Below are 14,309 nucleotides of genomic sequence, written 5' to 3'. Positions count from 1 at the left end.
TACACTCACAGCAAACATGGTCCCTGGGTGTTTCCAGGGTGTCAGTCCTGACCCTCATTTAATCATAAGTTATATGAGTATGAATGCAAAACTTCTGGTGCCTAACAGGCAGGTTAGGTTGGGTCATCTGAGAGAGGAATTGACATGCACATTCATTGATTGACAAGAACAATGTTATAGTGCCAAAGAATCAGGGCTCTTCTGATTAGCCTCTGGAGGAAGAAACCAGCTTTGTCTTATCAAGTAGGTCCGGGCTGGAGGAGCGTATCCTTCATCCTTTCTATTCTCTTGAGTTTTATCTGACCATGATGCAGACTTTCCAGTCCCAGTCATCAAGGGAAATTATATACTGGATAAAGCCATGATATTATTTGAATACTGTTAAATGGCGTTAAACTTAACTCACTCACTAACTCTTGGTTGAAAAAAACATTGAAAGCGACCTTAACACCCATTTCACCTCCTTGTTGAAAGAGACAATTTATATGGCCTACCAACTGGTTCCGGATTCGCCTTGTTTTGCTTCCAAGATCTGGGCGCATGAAACTCGGGTGATTGTGTAATCCGTTGCTGCATTGACGTCTGCCTCGGTGGAATCTGTCGTCGGTGTCTGCCAGTGGGCTCTATGCTTTAGTTTGTTTTATAGTCTCTCTATCACAGAGGTTGTTGTGGCACTTAACCCGCCTTCCTTACGTGGGATTCAGGCAAAGTCTCATATAAGTCTATTTGTCCTAATTTGCTTTTGCAGACTACACCATAGACAATGGAACCATAATCTAGTGTTTAATTAATGATCTGTACAAGTGAAGGAGGGTTGCCTGATCCCCTCCCCTCCCCACCCTGAAATGGAAACGACTTTCAAGTCGAGAGCCTTCAGGAACTAAGATATTTGATGTGAATACAGTTTGTTTTGGATTTAGAAAATTTGAAGCCATTTCCGATTGCCCATTTTGGAATTTCGTTACGACAGACTTGTCTTTCTATTGTATTCATATTCAACCCACAAGAAGAAATGTTGAATTCGTCCACAAAAAGTGAACCATCAACCCTATTGTTAGAGGCTATTAATTTTGATGCTAAAAAAGTGTGACAGATAGGATGCTGTCTTGAGGGATGCTCTTATCTTGATCGAAACGTTCAGACAGGGTAGAGCCCACTCCCACTTGAAATTGTCAGTTGTATAAAAATTCAAATATGAACTGAGGTAATCTGCCCCTCGATCCAAATTCATGCAAATCTTTTAAAATACCATGTTTCCACGTTGTATCATATGCCTTATCTAGGTCTAAAAAGATTGAGTCAGTATGTTGTTTATTGACAAAGGAATATTTGATAAAGGATACTAAACGCACCAGATGGTCAGTGGTACTTCTGGGTTTTTTTCGGAAACCACACTGGAAGTCACTGAAGAGGTTATTGGTCTCCAAGTACCAGACTAATCGATTGTTGACCATGCGTTCCATGGTTTTACGAACACAGCTAGTTAATGATATTGGACAGTAATTGGGTGGATCTGTATGATCCCGTCCAGGGTTTAGTATTTGGAATGATAATAGCATTGTGCCACGAAGTAAGGGAATTTCCGGTTGTCCATATTTCATCAAATGTATTAAGAAGCGTTTCCAAAGATTAATTGGGCAAGTGATTCAGGAGCTGATGATGTATGTTGTCGGCTCTTGCCGCAGTGTTATGAGCTTGCCCCAGGGCAGTATGCAATTTATGGAGTGAGAAAGTTTCATTGTTGTTAAAATTTACTTGTTTCTTTTCCTGCTGTTTTTTGAAACCTCTGAAATTGAGGGTTATAGTTGAAAGACGAGGAATGGTTTGCCAAAGTTTTACCAAGCTTTTTGTCAATTTCTGATTTACATTTAGTACTAACTACTAAATGACTTTATCGCGCGTATCCAAACCATTGGCTCAATACGCCCGTAACCTAATCACCCCTTGTAACTGAATCACCCCCAGGTCAGCACCCTGCACCGTGCCCAGGGCACTGGATCCCGCGCAAGCATCACCCCTGCTTTGTTACATCCTATGGTCAACCATTCACGCACCATCCCTCTTCAAGTACAAACGTGTTTTGCTGTATCTAATCGCTTTTGCTTTGTACGTTTTCTTTGTACACAATCGCGACCGTTTTGCCGATTACACTTCGAATACCATCTATTTCAGCACCCCTCGTATCGCATTTATTCGCCCTTCTCCCTAGTTTCACCCTCGAGACATTTTACACTTGTGGATTACCAACTCACTACCTCGACCTTTATTTAGACAACCTCAATGGATGCGTGAATACACTGGACCAGCTTGGGGTCCCTATTGCCCACGACAAGACGGTGGGCCCCACGACCCAACTGACATTCTTTGGAAATTGACACTGGAAATTGACACCAATGCAATGCAGATCAGAATCCCTGAGTCCAAGACCAAGGAGGCGAGAGGGGAAATCCAAGACATCCTGTCAACAGGTAACATCAAGGTCACAAAAAGGGCCCTTCAGTCCCTCATAGGCAAGCTTAACTTTATGTGCAGGGCTATACCAATGGCAAGGGCATTCAGCCTTAGGCTAGTCGATCTGCTTAGCAAAGGTAAGCAACCATTTTCACCACATTAGGATTGCCAACTGGGTCAAGGAAGACTTACAAAGGTGGTTACCATTTATCATGCATTATAATGCCATTTCAGGCATCCGCAGACCAGAACCCCACCCCTATCCCCTGCAACATATGGCTGATCTGAGGCAGGAAGCCGGTAGACTCCTACAACAATCTCTGTCTATGAACACATGGGCCACTTACCAAACAGGCATCAATGCCTTACACCAGTTCCGTTCCGCACACCAGAGGTGTGGCCAGTCCCGCTGGATCAGGTTGTACACTTTATTGCTTATCTGTCAGTCACTTACGACTCCCCTAACACAGTCAATACATTGCAGCGCTGTCTTCTCAGCACAAATTCAACGGGCTCACCAATTGTACAAAACATTTCCTGTAGGGTAAGATTTTTACAGGCTAACACAAATCAGCGACCGACCAGACAGAAGAAAACCCATCACTGCAGATCTGCTGCAGGTAGTAACCAACAATCTGCCACACGTATGCTCGTCAGCATATGAAGCCAGACACTTCAAGGCAGTCTACTGCACAGCCTTCTTGAGTTTCTTTAGGGTACACTCAAAGTCTGATCCGTACAGGATGGGGACAATATCATCTATACAAGGTAATCCGCTATGTCCTGTAGTCGCCACCAGCTACATGGCCAGGGCACGACAGCACTTGCTCCGGAAGGGCACCAGTAAGGACCAACCGAGGATGCTACGACTGGCACGAGGGGGAAAAAGGTCGAAGGAGCTTGACACCATTCTTGATGCACAGGTCAAGACGACACGGCGAAGCCCCAGAGCCCTCATCATTCACCTTGGCTCCAACGACCTGTGCTCGGTCAAGGTCAGGCAACTCTACCTCGACATGGTGGCATCAATCCTTCGGATACGACTCCAGCTTCCTGACACCAAGATCATCATTTCCGCAATGCTCCCCAGGTGCTACTGGCACGATGCCAAGGATCCACTAAAGATCGAGGAAATGCGGAAAAATATCAACCGCTTTCTGGCCAACCGAGTCAAAGAGCTCGGCAGTACAATAGTGCCACATCCCAAGATCCTGCCATCAGACAAGGCCTGGGAGGGCGTCCACCTTAGTGGCAAAGGACTGTGTGTGTTTACGTATCACTTGGCCGTGGATGTGTGGTTGCTTTGTGGCGGTTCTTGTGGGCTACACCTCTAGTTACACATTAACTTGCTTCTTAATTAATACTCGTGCTTAAGGCTACCTGCTTTTCAGCGCAAACCTTTCCGGGGTTACCTGCTTCTCAGTGGGAACCTTGTCTCTCCCGACTTTTCAACCGGGGAATCGTAAAATAACCTATGTTGGGCAACCAATTGTCACGGATATTGGCCCGGCGGTGGAAGTCATCTTGTCAAGCGGTAGCTGACAGTTGGACCCCGGCGGTAGTCGTGACAATGGTTTTACTAATGGGGCCAGGCAGTGGTATCTGATTTTGCTGGCTACCTGGGGCCAGGCAGTGGTATCTGCTTTGGCTGGCTACCTGGGGCCGGGCAGCGGTAGTCTATTGTAATTATTTATACACACCATTATCCCATCATCAAGCCTTCCATTTGTTGATATCCTAGAACCAGGCAAAGTGTAAATTGTATATCCAAAACACAAAGTAAACAGTCAGATTCATCAATCCATGTTTTTTGTTAAACTGATGACGTCATACTGTGCAATAAATGAAAAAAACCTTCTGATTCCACTCTTATTTGTAATTCCTGAGATGTTCCAAAACAACAAGTTCAAATATGAGTCATACGGTTGGCTGAAATGTTTTGATTGGCCACATCCGTATTTCTCAGCAGCTGATAGTTGGTTATCTTCTTTCACTGAGGCATGACTGATTGTTCGACACTAGATGCGTTTTGGAGAGCACATGCATTGTTGTTATCTGTATATGGAGATCGACTCAGCATTCTGTTGTCATAAGGATGACAATGTGCACATTTAATTGATGATAGATTTTCAACAACCACCGTTCATATAATATCCATATTTATTACACAGTTTCAATTCTGAAATAACTCTCTGTTTCATTGTTAGATCACTGGATACAGTATAACAACTGGTCCTTAACAAATCATGGCACTAGCTTAGATTTGGAATTGAGTTGACAAACAAATGGCCTTCGATTCACACAAGCATCTGAACCTATCCTTCATGTATGTACATCCACAATACAGTCCAAAAGAAAGGGAGTGTCTGTTGTAGAATTCTTAAATAAAACACAAACAACATCTTTACAATCAAAACTTCTCTCATCAGGTTTCTCATATAATATTATTTCTTTGCCTAAATTGTTCCACTCTGTTAAAATTCTGCATATTAGCTCGGCGGATATGTAACAATATAAGGCCAAGATGTTCACTTCCGGAAGAAAGCGTGAAAACTTATACATAGGGGTATTAGAGTTTGCAGAATCCGATTTTAATGGGATGCCCGCTGGCAAACCAATGGTTCCCACTCAAAATGAAGAAATCCAAGATGGCCACCATCCGTATTTCAAATTTCGATATATGGTCGAAACTTTGAATCTATTTGATATAGAAACATGATCTTGGTGGCAAATTATAGGTTTGCGGGTCCAAGGAATGCAATGAAATAGTTCAATGTAAAGTTCACCCAGAACAAGATCCAAGATGGCCGCCATCCGTGTAACAACTTGTGTAAACGACAAATATGCTTTTTTGAAGGGTGAACGATTTTAATTAAAACTCAAATTAAAACTTAATTTATAAATCTCTTTTCATTTATTTTTAAGGAAAATCATATCCATAGTACACCTGGTGAATGCATGCATAAGCATTAATTTCATGATGTGCTTAATTTGCAGAATTTGACAACATGCATCCCGATCAGCATTCAGCTTAAACTTTTGATATAGATTTCTGATAAATACGTCTCCAGTCAACTCAGATGAGCTGCAGCTCTCATGGGCACAGGCAGTTGAGAAGATATTGGAGAAACCTGAATTGAAATCAGAAGATAACATCTCTTGGTCTGCACATTTTGCAGCTTCACAAGATTCCTGCCCCAGACCACCAACGAAATCTGGGCTCATGCCATTATTCCATGATAATGCACATTCTTTGGCGATGATAAAGCATGAAATGGATGTAATCGCTAAAGCTACCGAACATGTGCATCCTGGACAAGTCCCAATATTGACTGTTGGTCAGCCACTGTATGCCATTGCCAAGAAGATCCAGTGGACCTGGCCAGCTGCCTATGGCAAAGACAAGCATGTGGTGATGATGGGTGGATTGCATATAGAGATGGCGTTTCTGAAAATTCCAGGAGATTGGCTAGATCGCAGTGGATGGTTTGTTGTACTGACGACTGCGAACGTTACCACCGATGGTAGGGCTGATGCTCTTGGAAAGGGATCATTCACGGCACATTCTCAGTGGGCTCATCAAGTAACAGCTGCTGCACTGTTTTGTTTACGTAGCCAAGCCTACAGTTCATACAAAGTAGAAGAAGAGGTAGACGCGAGGCCTGTGATGCCATTCGAAAACCTGTGCACACACATGGATACGCATCATCCGCAGTTTCGGTACTGGAACAAAACCTTCAAACTTGAGGTTCTCTTCCTCCATTTCGTGCAATCACAGCGTGAAGGAAATTTTGAGCTCTACATTGGGACACTAGGGAAAATTGTGCCATGGATGTTTGCAATGGATCACCTCCACTATGCGAGGTGGTTGTCTGTTCACGTGCGAGATCTGATGCAGTTACAGCATGAATGTCCAGCAGTGTGCAATGAGTTCAAAATTGGACACTTTGTGACACAGAAAACAACTCCTTGCTTCTCCATGATGGCTCATGGCCATGTACACGAGCAGCACAATGTTGTGTTGAAAGGGGATGGTTGACTAATCGGCATCATTGAAAATAAAGCAGCCCTCTGGATGATTGCAGGTCCCGAGATAGCCAGGATCATACATGAGGTTGAAGTGAACACATCTCAGAAGACAACCCACAATGATCGACACAATGAGCGCAAAATAAATTTGCGACAAATGTCCAAAGTGTGATAGATGTTCTACATGAATTGGGTAATCCCTTCACAGAAACGAGCGCTGATCTCCTCACACTGGACACAAAGGTCATCATGTCTGATCAAGTCGTCCAGAACTTCTCAGAAGCCAAGGAAATAGGTAGGACTCAGTACAACACCTTCGTTGATTTGCGAGTCGTGAAGATGGAGAAGCCTTTCAATGACACTATTCTGAAAAATAACCTCCAGTTGTTCAAGTCAGGAGAAAGGAAAGTCTCCTCAAAGATAAAGTCCAAAATGTCCAACATGAAGAGCGACTGCAGCTATTTTCGCGAATGTACATCTCTTGTCAAGCACGAAATGGTGAAATGGATGTGTTCTTCCAGCATGAAAACCACTCTTGTCACCGTCTCTGGCTGAAAACAACACCTACTGTGGACGTGAAGATCTTTGATGGTTGCGCCCTCGTCCATACCTACATGGCTGACAGTCTGAAAGCCCACACCAGAGAGGGCCGAGGAACAGGAGAGGCTCTTCCTGTGTCTGAGAAAACATGACTTCCACACAACTGGAAACATTTCTTGCGAGTCGACAGCAACAAGACAGAACTCTTCAAGTTTCTAGCCAGAGTTATTGCATCTGAAGCAACAGCAACAGGGAAGATACTGATCAAAACCAAGGGTCAGAGTGTAACCTCATCCACACCACTAGATGCTTCTGACCTACAGCCATGCTCACATGAAGAGTCAAACTACCGAATTATGTTCCATTGTCTCCATGCGTACATACATGGCATGAAGAAGAGAATGTTATATGCCACTGACACGGACGTACTGGTTCTTGCCATTGTGACTGCAATCGACATGGAAGATTGTGAACTTTGGTTAGCTTTCGGACATGGTGCCCATTTCCGTTACATTGGAGCTCATATTGTTGCCAGTGAGATGGGCAATGATTACTGCAGAGGCTTGCCATTCGTGCATGCATTGTCAGGCTGTGACACGGTGTTGTCATTCTGCTCCATCGGTAAGAAGACAGCCGGGAAATTATGGAAGTCACATCTTCAAATCAACGACGTAATTCATCGGTTGTCAGATACGCCAGATGAGGTGACAGACGCTGACATGAAAGAACTCGAGAGATATGTGGTCCTGCTCTACTCTCGCACATCACAGCTCACTGAAGTGAATGAAGCTAGGAAGCAACTGTTCTCCTACGGTAATCGGAAGCTGGAGAACATCCCGCCGTCATATGCAGCATTGCTACAACATGTCAAGCGAGCGGCTTACCAAGCCGGACGAATCTGGGGATGGAAACTGGACAGCGAAGGAATATGGGTGCCGTTATGGTGTACCCTCCCTGAAGCATCAAAGGGGTGCAGAGAACTCATCAAGTGTGCCAGCAAGAAATGCTGCACAAGACGATGCCAATGCTCCAAAGCCAGTCTCCCCTGCACACAGCTCTGCTTTTGTGGTGGACAGTGTACACAAAGGGACATTGAGTGAAGGACCTTTTTCAGACATCGAGTGAAGAGTTACAAGAAGAGAACACTTGGTTTTTTAGAATTAGGTGGAATCCAACAACTTTTAAGTGTATAGGTTTCTTGTATGGTAGCATCACGTCAGAAGAAACAGTTTTGTTTGATTCTTGATTCTTGTTTTTTTACATGTATTTGCCTCGTCCTGCCCACAAAATATTTCAAAATTTATAGTTGCAATGTGCTGATGACAGAAAAAAAAATCAATTAAAGCTATGTTTTAAATTATGGTTCAACTTAATACATTATATGTTCAATCTCAATTGGAATTAAATTACAGTTATGGAGAGATATTGAAATTCGTAAAATGGATGGCGGCCATTTTGGATCGTGCACTTTACAGTATTTTAAACTATTTCATTGCATTCCTTGGCCCTGAAAACCTGAAATTTGCCACCAAGATCATGTTTCTATGTCAAAGAGATCCAAAGTTACGGCCATATATCAAAATTTGTAATACGGATGGTGGCCATCTTGGATTTCTCCATTTTGAGTGGGAACCATTGGTTTGCCAGTGGGGATCCCATTAAAATCGGATTCTGCATACTCCATAACCCCTATATACAAATTTTCATGCTTTCTTCCAGAAATGAACATCTATTTGACATATGTGTCCAGCTTTATCTTCAATGGCATGGGCTAATCAGTAAATATCACTTGTCTGTGATTCCTATTGAATCCAGTCTCTCAAACGCATCCACATGTAAACGGAATAATTTTTGTTGGTTTTTTACTTTGGCGATGTCCTTATGTATTTCTTTAACCACAATGTATATCTTTTGATGCTGTCAAGAGACAAGAGATTAAAGTGAGCGAAACCTCCAAAAATAATATCATTAAAATATTGTTCAGTCGTTGGCATCGTCGTAAAGTATATAACACGAGCACGTCGCCAGAAGTTCTTAGCCTACCCCCCATACTGGATGGCCTCTTAACAAGCAGGTTATGTCACCTAATATGGCCGGTTGAGTCCTCGTGGTTGTAGAAAGATACCTACTAATGTCTAATATCACCCCTTTATCAACCAGGATCCCGCCTAGTACATTTTGGAACAACTGGTGATAATATTGGCTTTGGGTAGCTTGATTATCATTGCTAGTTGCACTTAGGACACACTGTCGATGTGCAGCTGGCTGTGGCAGGGACAGGTAATTCTAATAACAACCACTGGTTGGTTATACATTTTCAAGTCAGGTTACAAGAAAATATTGCTGTTATTGCTTATGTTAATTTCCATAATATATGTGTCACTACATGAAGATAAGGAACACATATAGTATGTTTTTCCTAATCTAGCTTAGTGACATAAGTATTATGATATTTTTTTTAAATATGTAGTAGTATAGGTAATGATGGTTCTGGCTCACTTCCACTGGAGCTGGATTTATATACCTATACCATCACTACAGATGGAACTTTTTATGCCAAAATGATTATGCGATTCAACGATAGTCATGAGATTAAGTTAAATTGACTCCAGCTCACCACCACCTGGAGCCAATGATATAAATTTTTATAGGTAATGATGGTTCTGGACCACTTCCACTGGAGCCGGATTCATATACCTATACTGCTACTACAGATGGAATTTTTTATGCCAAAATGATTATGCGATTCAACGATAGTCATGAGATTAAGTTAAATTGGCTCTAGCTCACCAATACCTGGGGCCAATCATTGCTTTAGATGAGTCTAAATGGTAATAAAAATATTCTTTATTATTTTTATCGATAAAGCGATATTCAACATTTTTATTAAGTTCTTCGTTCATTTTACTAGGAGACCAGACTATATAACTACACTCTTTTTGTAAATTGATAAGAAACAATTGATAACCGTATTTGGTTGGTTTGACATCACTGATATAATAAAAACCTTGTGGTAATTCTCTCCATTGAATAGCTTTCTCCATTATTATATATTTATGTAAGCATTTGTCTAAATGTAATCACACGATAGTAAACAATCTATTTTTAATCTCCAAGCAGTTCTTTGGTTTTGGCACGGAATAATTGACGCGCTTGTTGCCTCCCCTGTTCTATGAACTTTTTTTTCTCGTCTTCGCTAATACCACTGGTCTTACGAGATTTTGATCGAATCTCCTGCTTCATTTCGTTGTATTTGGTGAGTTCCGACAGCACTAAACGAAACTCATCCTCGGATATCTTACAATCGGCCATTGCTGTCGAAATATGATCCTCAATGCTGTTCAACTTTGCTTCGGCAATATCCGAATACTATCGTGTTTTAATGCTTTCTTTTGTAACCTACGAGAAATGAATTTTATCGCTATTCCTGCCAGTCCCGAGACTCCAGCAGTTATTTCCATGCCGAGCACGATAGGCGCGGCGATTATAGTTGATAGTAAACCGATACCCGCTACACCGAGTCCCATGCCAGATACTACAAGAGCGGTGTCAACTCCGTCCAGAGCATTCACGGCTCTGCGATACTTTTTATACAATCCAAGTCTCAACTCCCTATCCTTCCCTATTCGATGTTTTATGTCGCTTATTTGATGTAATCGAAATCCATCAACAGTTTCCATCTTTTCAAATGCTTCACCGAGCGTTGGATATAAACTCATAGTGTATATAACGATCATATAATAGTCTTTAATTGGTCTTGCTTAAATGTTTTGAGACTATACATCAACCTTATCAAATGTATATTATACGACAAGAATATCTTAGAAAGAGAAATACTGTCACTTTTAATAATTTGGACCCCCTCGAGGGTTGCAACGGGCGATGCTCCGATATGAATAATACTGCAACGTTGACGCTCGTGTTTCTTGAGCCATTTAATCGATAGACCTGGTAATATATCGAAGGCATCTTCCGGTGCATCTCCGAACAAGACTTCAATAATAAGCGTAGAAAGATTAGGTATTGCACTCAAGTTAACTTTAATATCTTCGAATTCAGTAACCAAATTTAAAGTAACATTTTTTAAGGCCGGACGACTATATAACATATGACCTGGGTTTTCTGGCAGGGGAGTGACTAACACACTTTTTCGTTTGACGGGATATAAGCCACGAGTACGATGCCACTATTTATTATCTTAGTTAAATTATGTCCCTTACCCATCATCACATAAGGTGGGGTAATGACGATATTCAGTAGCCACTCGATGTTTGCTTCGATCATAGTCCATTTATTATCGTCGTTGCGAGTAATATTGTACGAAGTGTTTTTAAGGAGTCTACTAACATCAACATCGCTTAAATCTCCTAGATTACCCGTGAATGTAACTTCTTTCCGATTGTATACATTATCGTGTAAGTGTAAAGCGTATAACTTACCATCGGTACCGGGTTTACCAAATCCTCCTGTGTCTCCGAGATCGGAAAGCGCAATTGTATTACATTGTCTTACTGTTCCAGGGCCTGATGCATCAACCATTATTTTTAATATGGAGTGTTACACTTAAGTATCCTATATGTACAGGTTGGTGTTTTACATCTAATACAGAAATTTTGAGGTCTGAAATAATACCACGCTTCAATTTTTTATATTGTAATGTTGAGAAAGATTCCGTTCTACCACTATTGTATTTTTCATCTTTAACTGGAACACATCTGAGTAGAGTTGAAGGACTTTCTTGTTGAATATTATCCGTCGTACTGATCTGATCAAGATGGATGCACAACTCTTTATAGGGAACTAAATCGGGTAATGCATCTCCATCAGATGTTGTCCTGTATATTGATAATATAAAGTTTCTTGATCTTTCCACCTGTGTAAATCCAAGTGTAATTGCTAAGTTCTCATGAATCCATATACCTTTTTCTCCAGTGCCGATTTTCACTATCCCATTCGACTCATTTTGTGTGATACTAATTCCATTAGGCTTAGAAATGTTATCATTGAGTGAGCATATACCCATCAGGTATATTAATGTTTTTTTCAATAATATTTTGTTTATCTGTTACAGACAACTCATTATTATCTCTCGCAGCACTTATATTGGTCCACCGCGGGTAATACGTTACATCGCATAGGGCTACTTCGAGTTGACCATCCGAGTTATCGATTGTATGAAGCAGTTCAATAGACTGACCATTTGTTATTCCCGGGAGTGTAACATACATATTAAATATACAATGATACTATATCATAACTTAAATATGAAATCGACTCACATTACTAATCAATCGATTATAGTAACTGCCTCCGGTGCTGAGTTTACGGTTAAATTCCACGATATCTTTGAAAAATACAGTTTCACGGCAACTAACGATAAAATGATTGACGATTGGTTTAACCGTCCGATGCAATTTTGGCAGAATCAGTTAAACTTTGCCGTATGGTGTGCCACAACAGGATGTGGCGTATCTGTTAATGCCCCAGGATTTAAACTATATAAGTCTGTTATATTATTTCACGTGTACTATCAGATTAGACGTATACTTAAAGAAATTAGTGCTCCATTACCGATGGATCCAGCATGGAATCACGCAAATAATCATTATAATAAGAGGGCCTTCGAACGTATTTGTAATGAATTTAAAGTTTCTACGAGTAAAGATTGGCGCATTAAAGGACCTAGCCATGGTCTAGGTATTCCGTACAATGGACAAAGAACTATTAAAGATAAAAGCGATTATTTAATTAAAGAGGGTGTGATCCCTTCAGGCTTTGCTCTCTCGAGTAAACAGTTTAGAGCAGATCGTATGAACTTTTAGAGTGGCATTCCTTATATTATAACAAAGTTTGTGCATCCAAACGATACAACGGACGCTTGGAATGAATTTCTTAATGATAAAAGGGAAAATAATTTTACTAACCCAGGATTTGAAAGATTTAATGAATCGATAAGAACTTATGTATGGGCAATTCTCGGAGCACAATCGCAAACACGAACATCCATTATCGGTACTGGGACGGCGTTTGATGCGCAAAAACAGTTTGTCTCAAACGTGGAGGACGCCATTTATTCACCAGTTGACATACCATCGTCTATAAAGCGTTTTCAAGATGCATTACAGTACGCTCAATCCAAAGTGGACTACGTTTATGCGCCGGGACTATACATGTCTCCGAGTAATATGGAACTTAAGATCGGTCAAGTGATAGGCTATAATAATAAAATTGTTATCGCTACCGATCAACAAAAACCAGGTATAAATTCAGATATTAACGTCGAATTAATAACGCAAACGATCACGGGTGAAAAGGGAATAGTCAAGCCGCAAACACCACATGTTTCACAACCATCTACTAACGCACAAGTACCACAGCATATTGAGGCTAAAAATCAACAACATATCGATGAAAATACAGCGCTTGTAGTGTGTGGAGTCTCAGTTGGCTTACTCATGATTTGGTGGTTAAATAGTTCTTAGCGAATACGTACAACAGCCCTGCAATTGCTACGATCAGCCCCCACAAGTTTTGACTAAGCCAAGTGGTGGTCTTAGCTAATAAATTCAATAGCCAGGAAACAACACTCCCTATTATACCGGGAAGTGCAGCCGCGGCTTTCTCAGCGAGCTTTCCCAGTGCTGAACCTAATGCTTTTAAATGCTTTTTTATCCACTCTTTTATACCATTTTTATCGCTAGGAGGTGATCCGCCTCCACCTGTACTGCCACCTGTTAACGAGAGAGTCAAAGTCGATATAATAAATCCCAACGCGGTTAAAATACTGGCAATGGTTATTCCCTGTTCTCTGAACAATGTTTTAATTTTATCGGCCAGTGTAGTGTCATCGTTGAGGACTTGATCGATAGTTTCTCGAATACGACTGATTTGCGAACGAAGTGCCTTTCTATTACTGGAAGCAGCTTCGAGGCGGGCCGATCTTTCGTCTTCTAAGTTACGCAATCTTTCCGCTACGCGGCGTCTACTGAACTCATCGCCCGCCTGTTCGAGTTTTGTTTTCTCGTAAACTATATGCTTGTCGATTTCGGATATCTTGGCTATATTATTGATGAGTTCTCCCCGCATTGTTCGCATTGCCTTGTCAAGACCTCGTAATTCCCTAATACTAAACTCCGATACCTGTAACGTGGAATTATCGTAATAGGTATCGAGGCTGCTTCCAAATCATCTGTATTAACGAGTTCATCACGCACAGTCCTAAGAACCTTAGTAGTCTTCGCGGAAAGTCGTCGGTAGTCCACAAAACCTAATTTATCACGAACAGTGCT

This window comes from Haliotis rufescens, unplaced genomic scaffold (genome assembly GCF_023055435.1).
Source record: "Haliotis rufescens isolate VD_foot unplaced genomic scaffold, xgHalRufe1.0.p SCAF_18, whole genome shotgun sequence".
Lineage (NCBI taxonomy): Eukaryota > Metazoa > Mollusca > Gastropoda > Lepetellida > Haliotidae > Haliotis > Haliotis rufescens.
The sequence above is the reverse complement of the archived record's forward strand: the minus strand, read 5'-3'. Positions refer to the sequence as shown.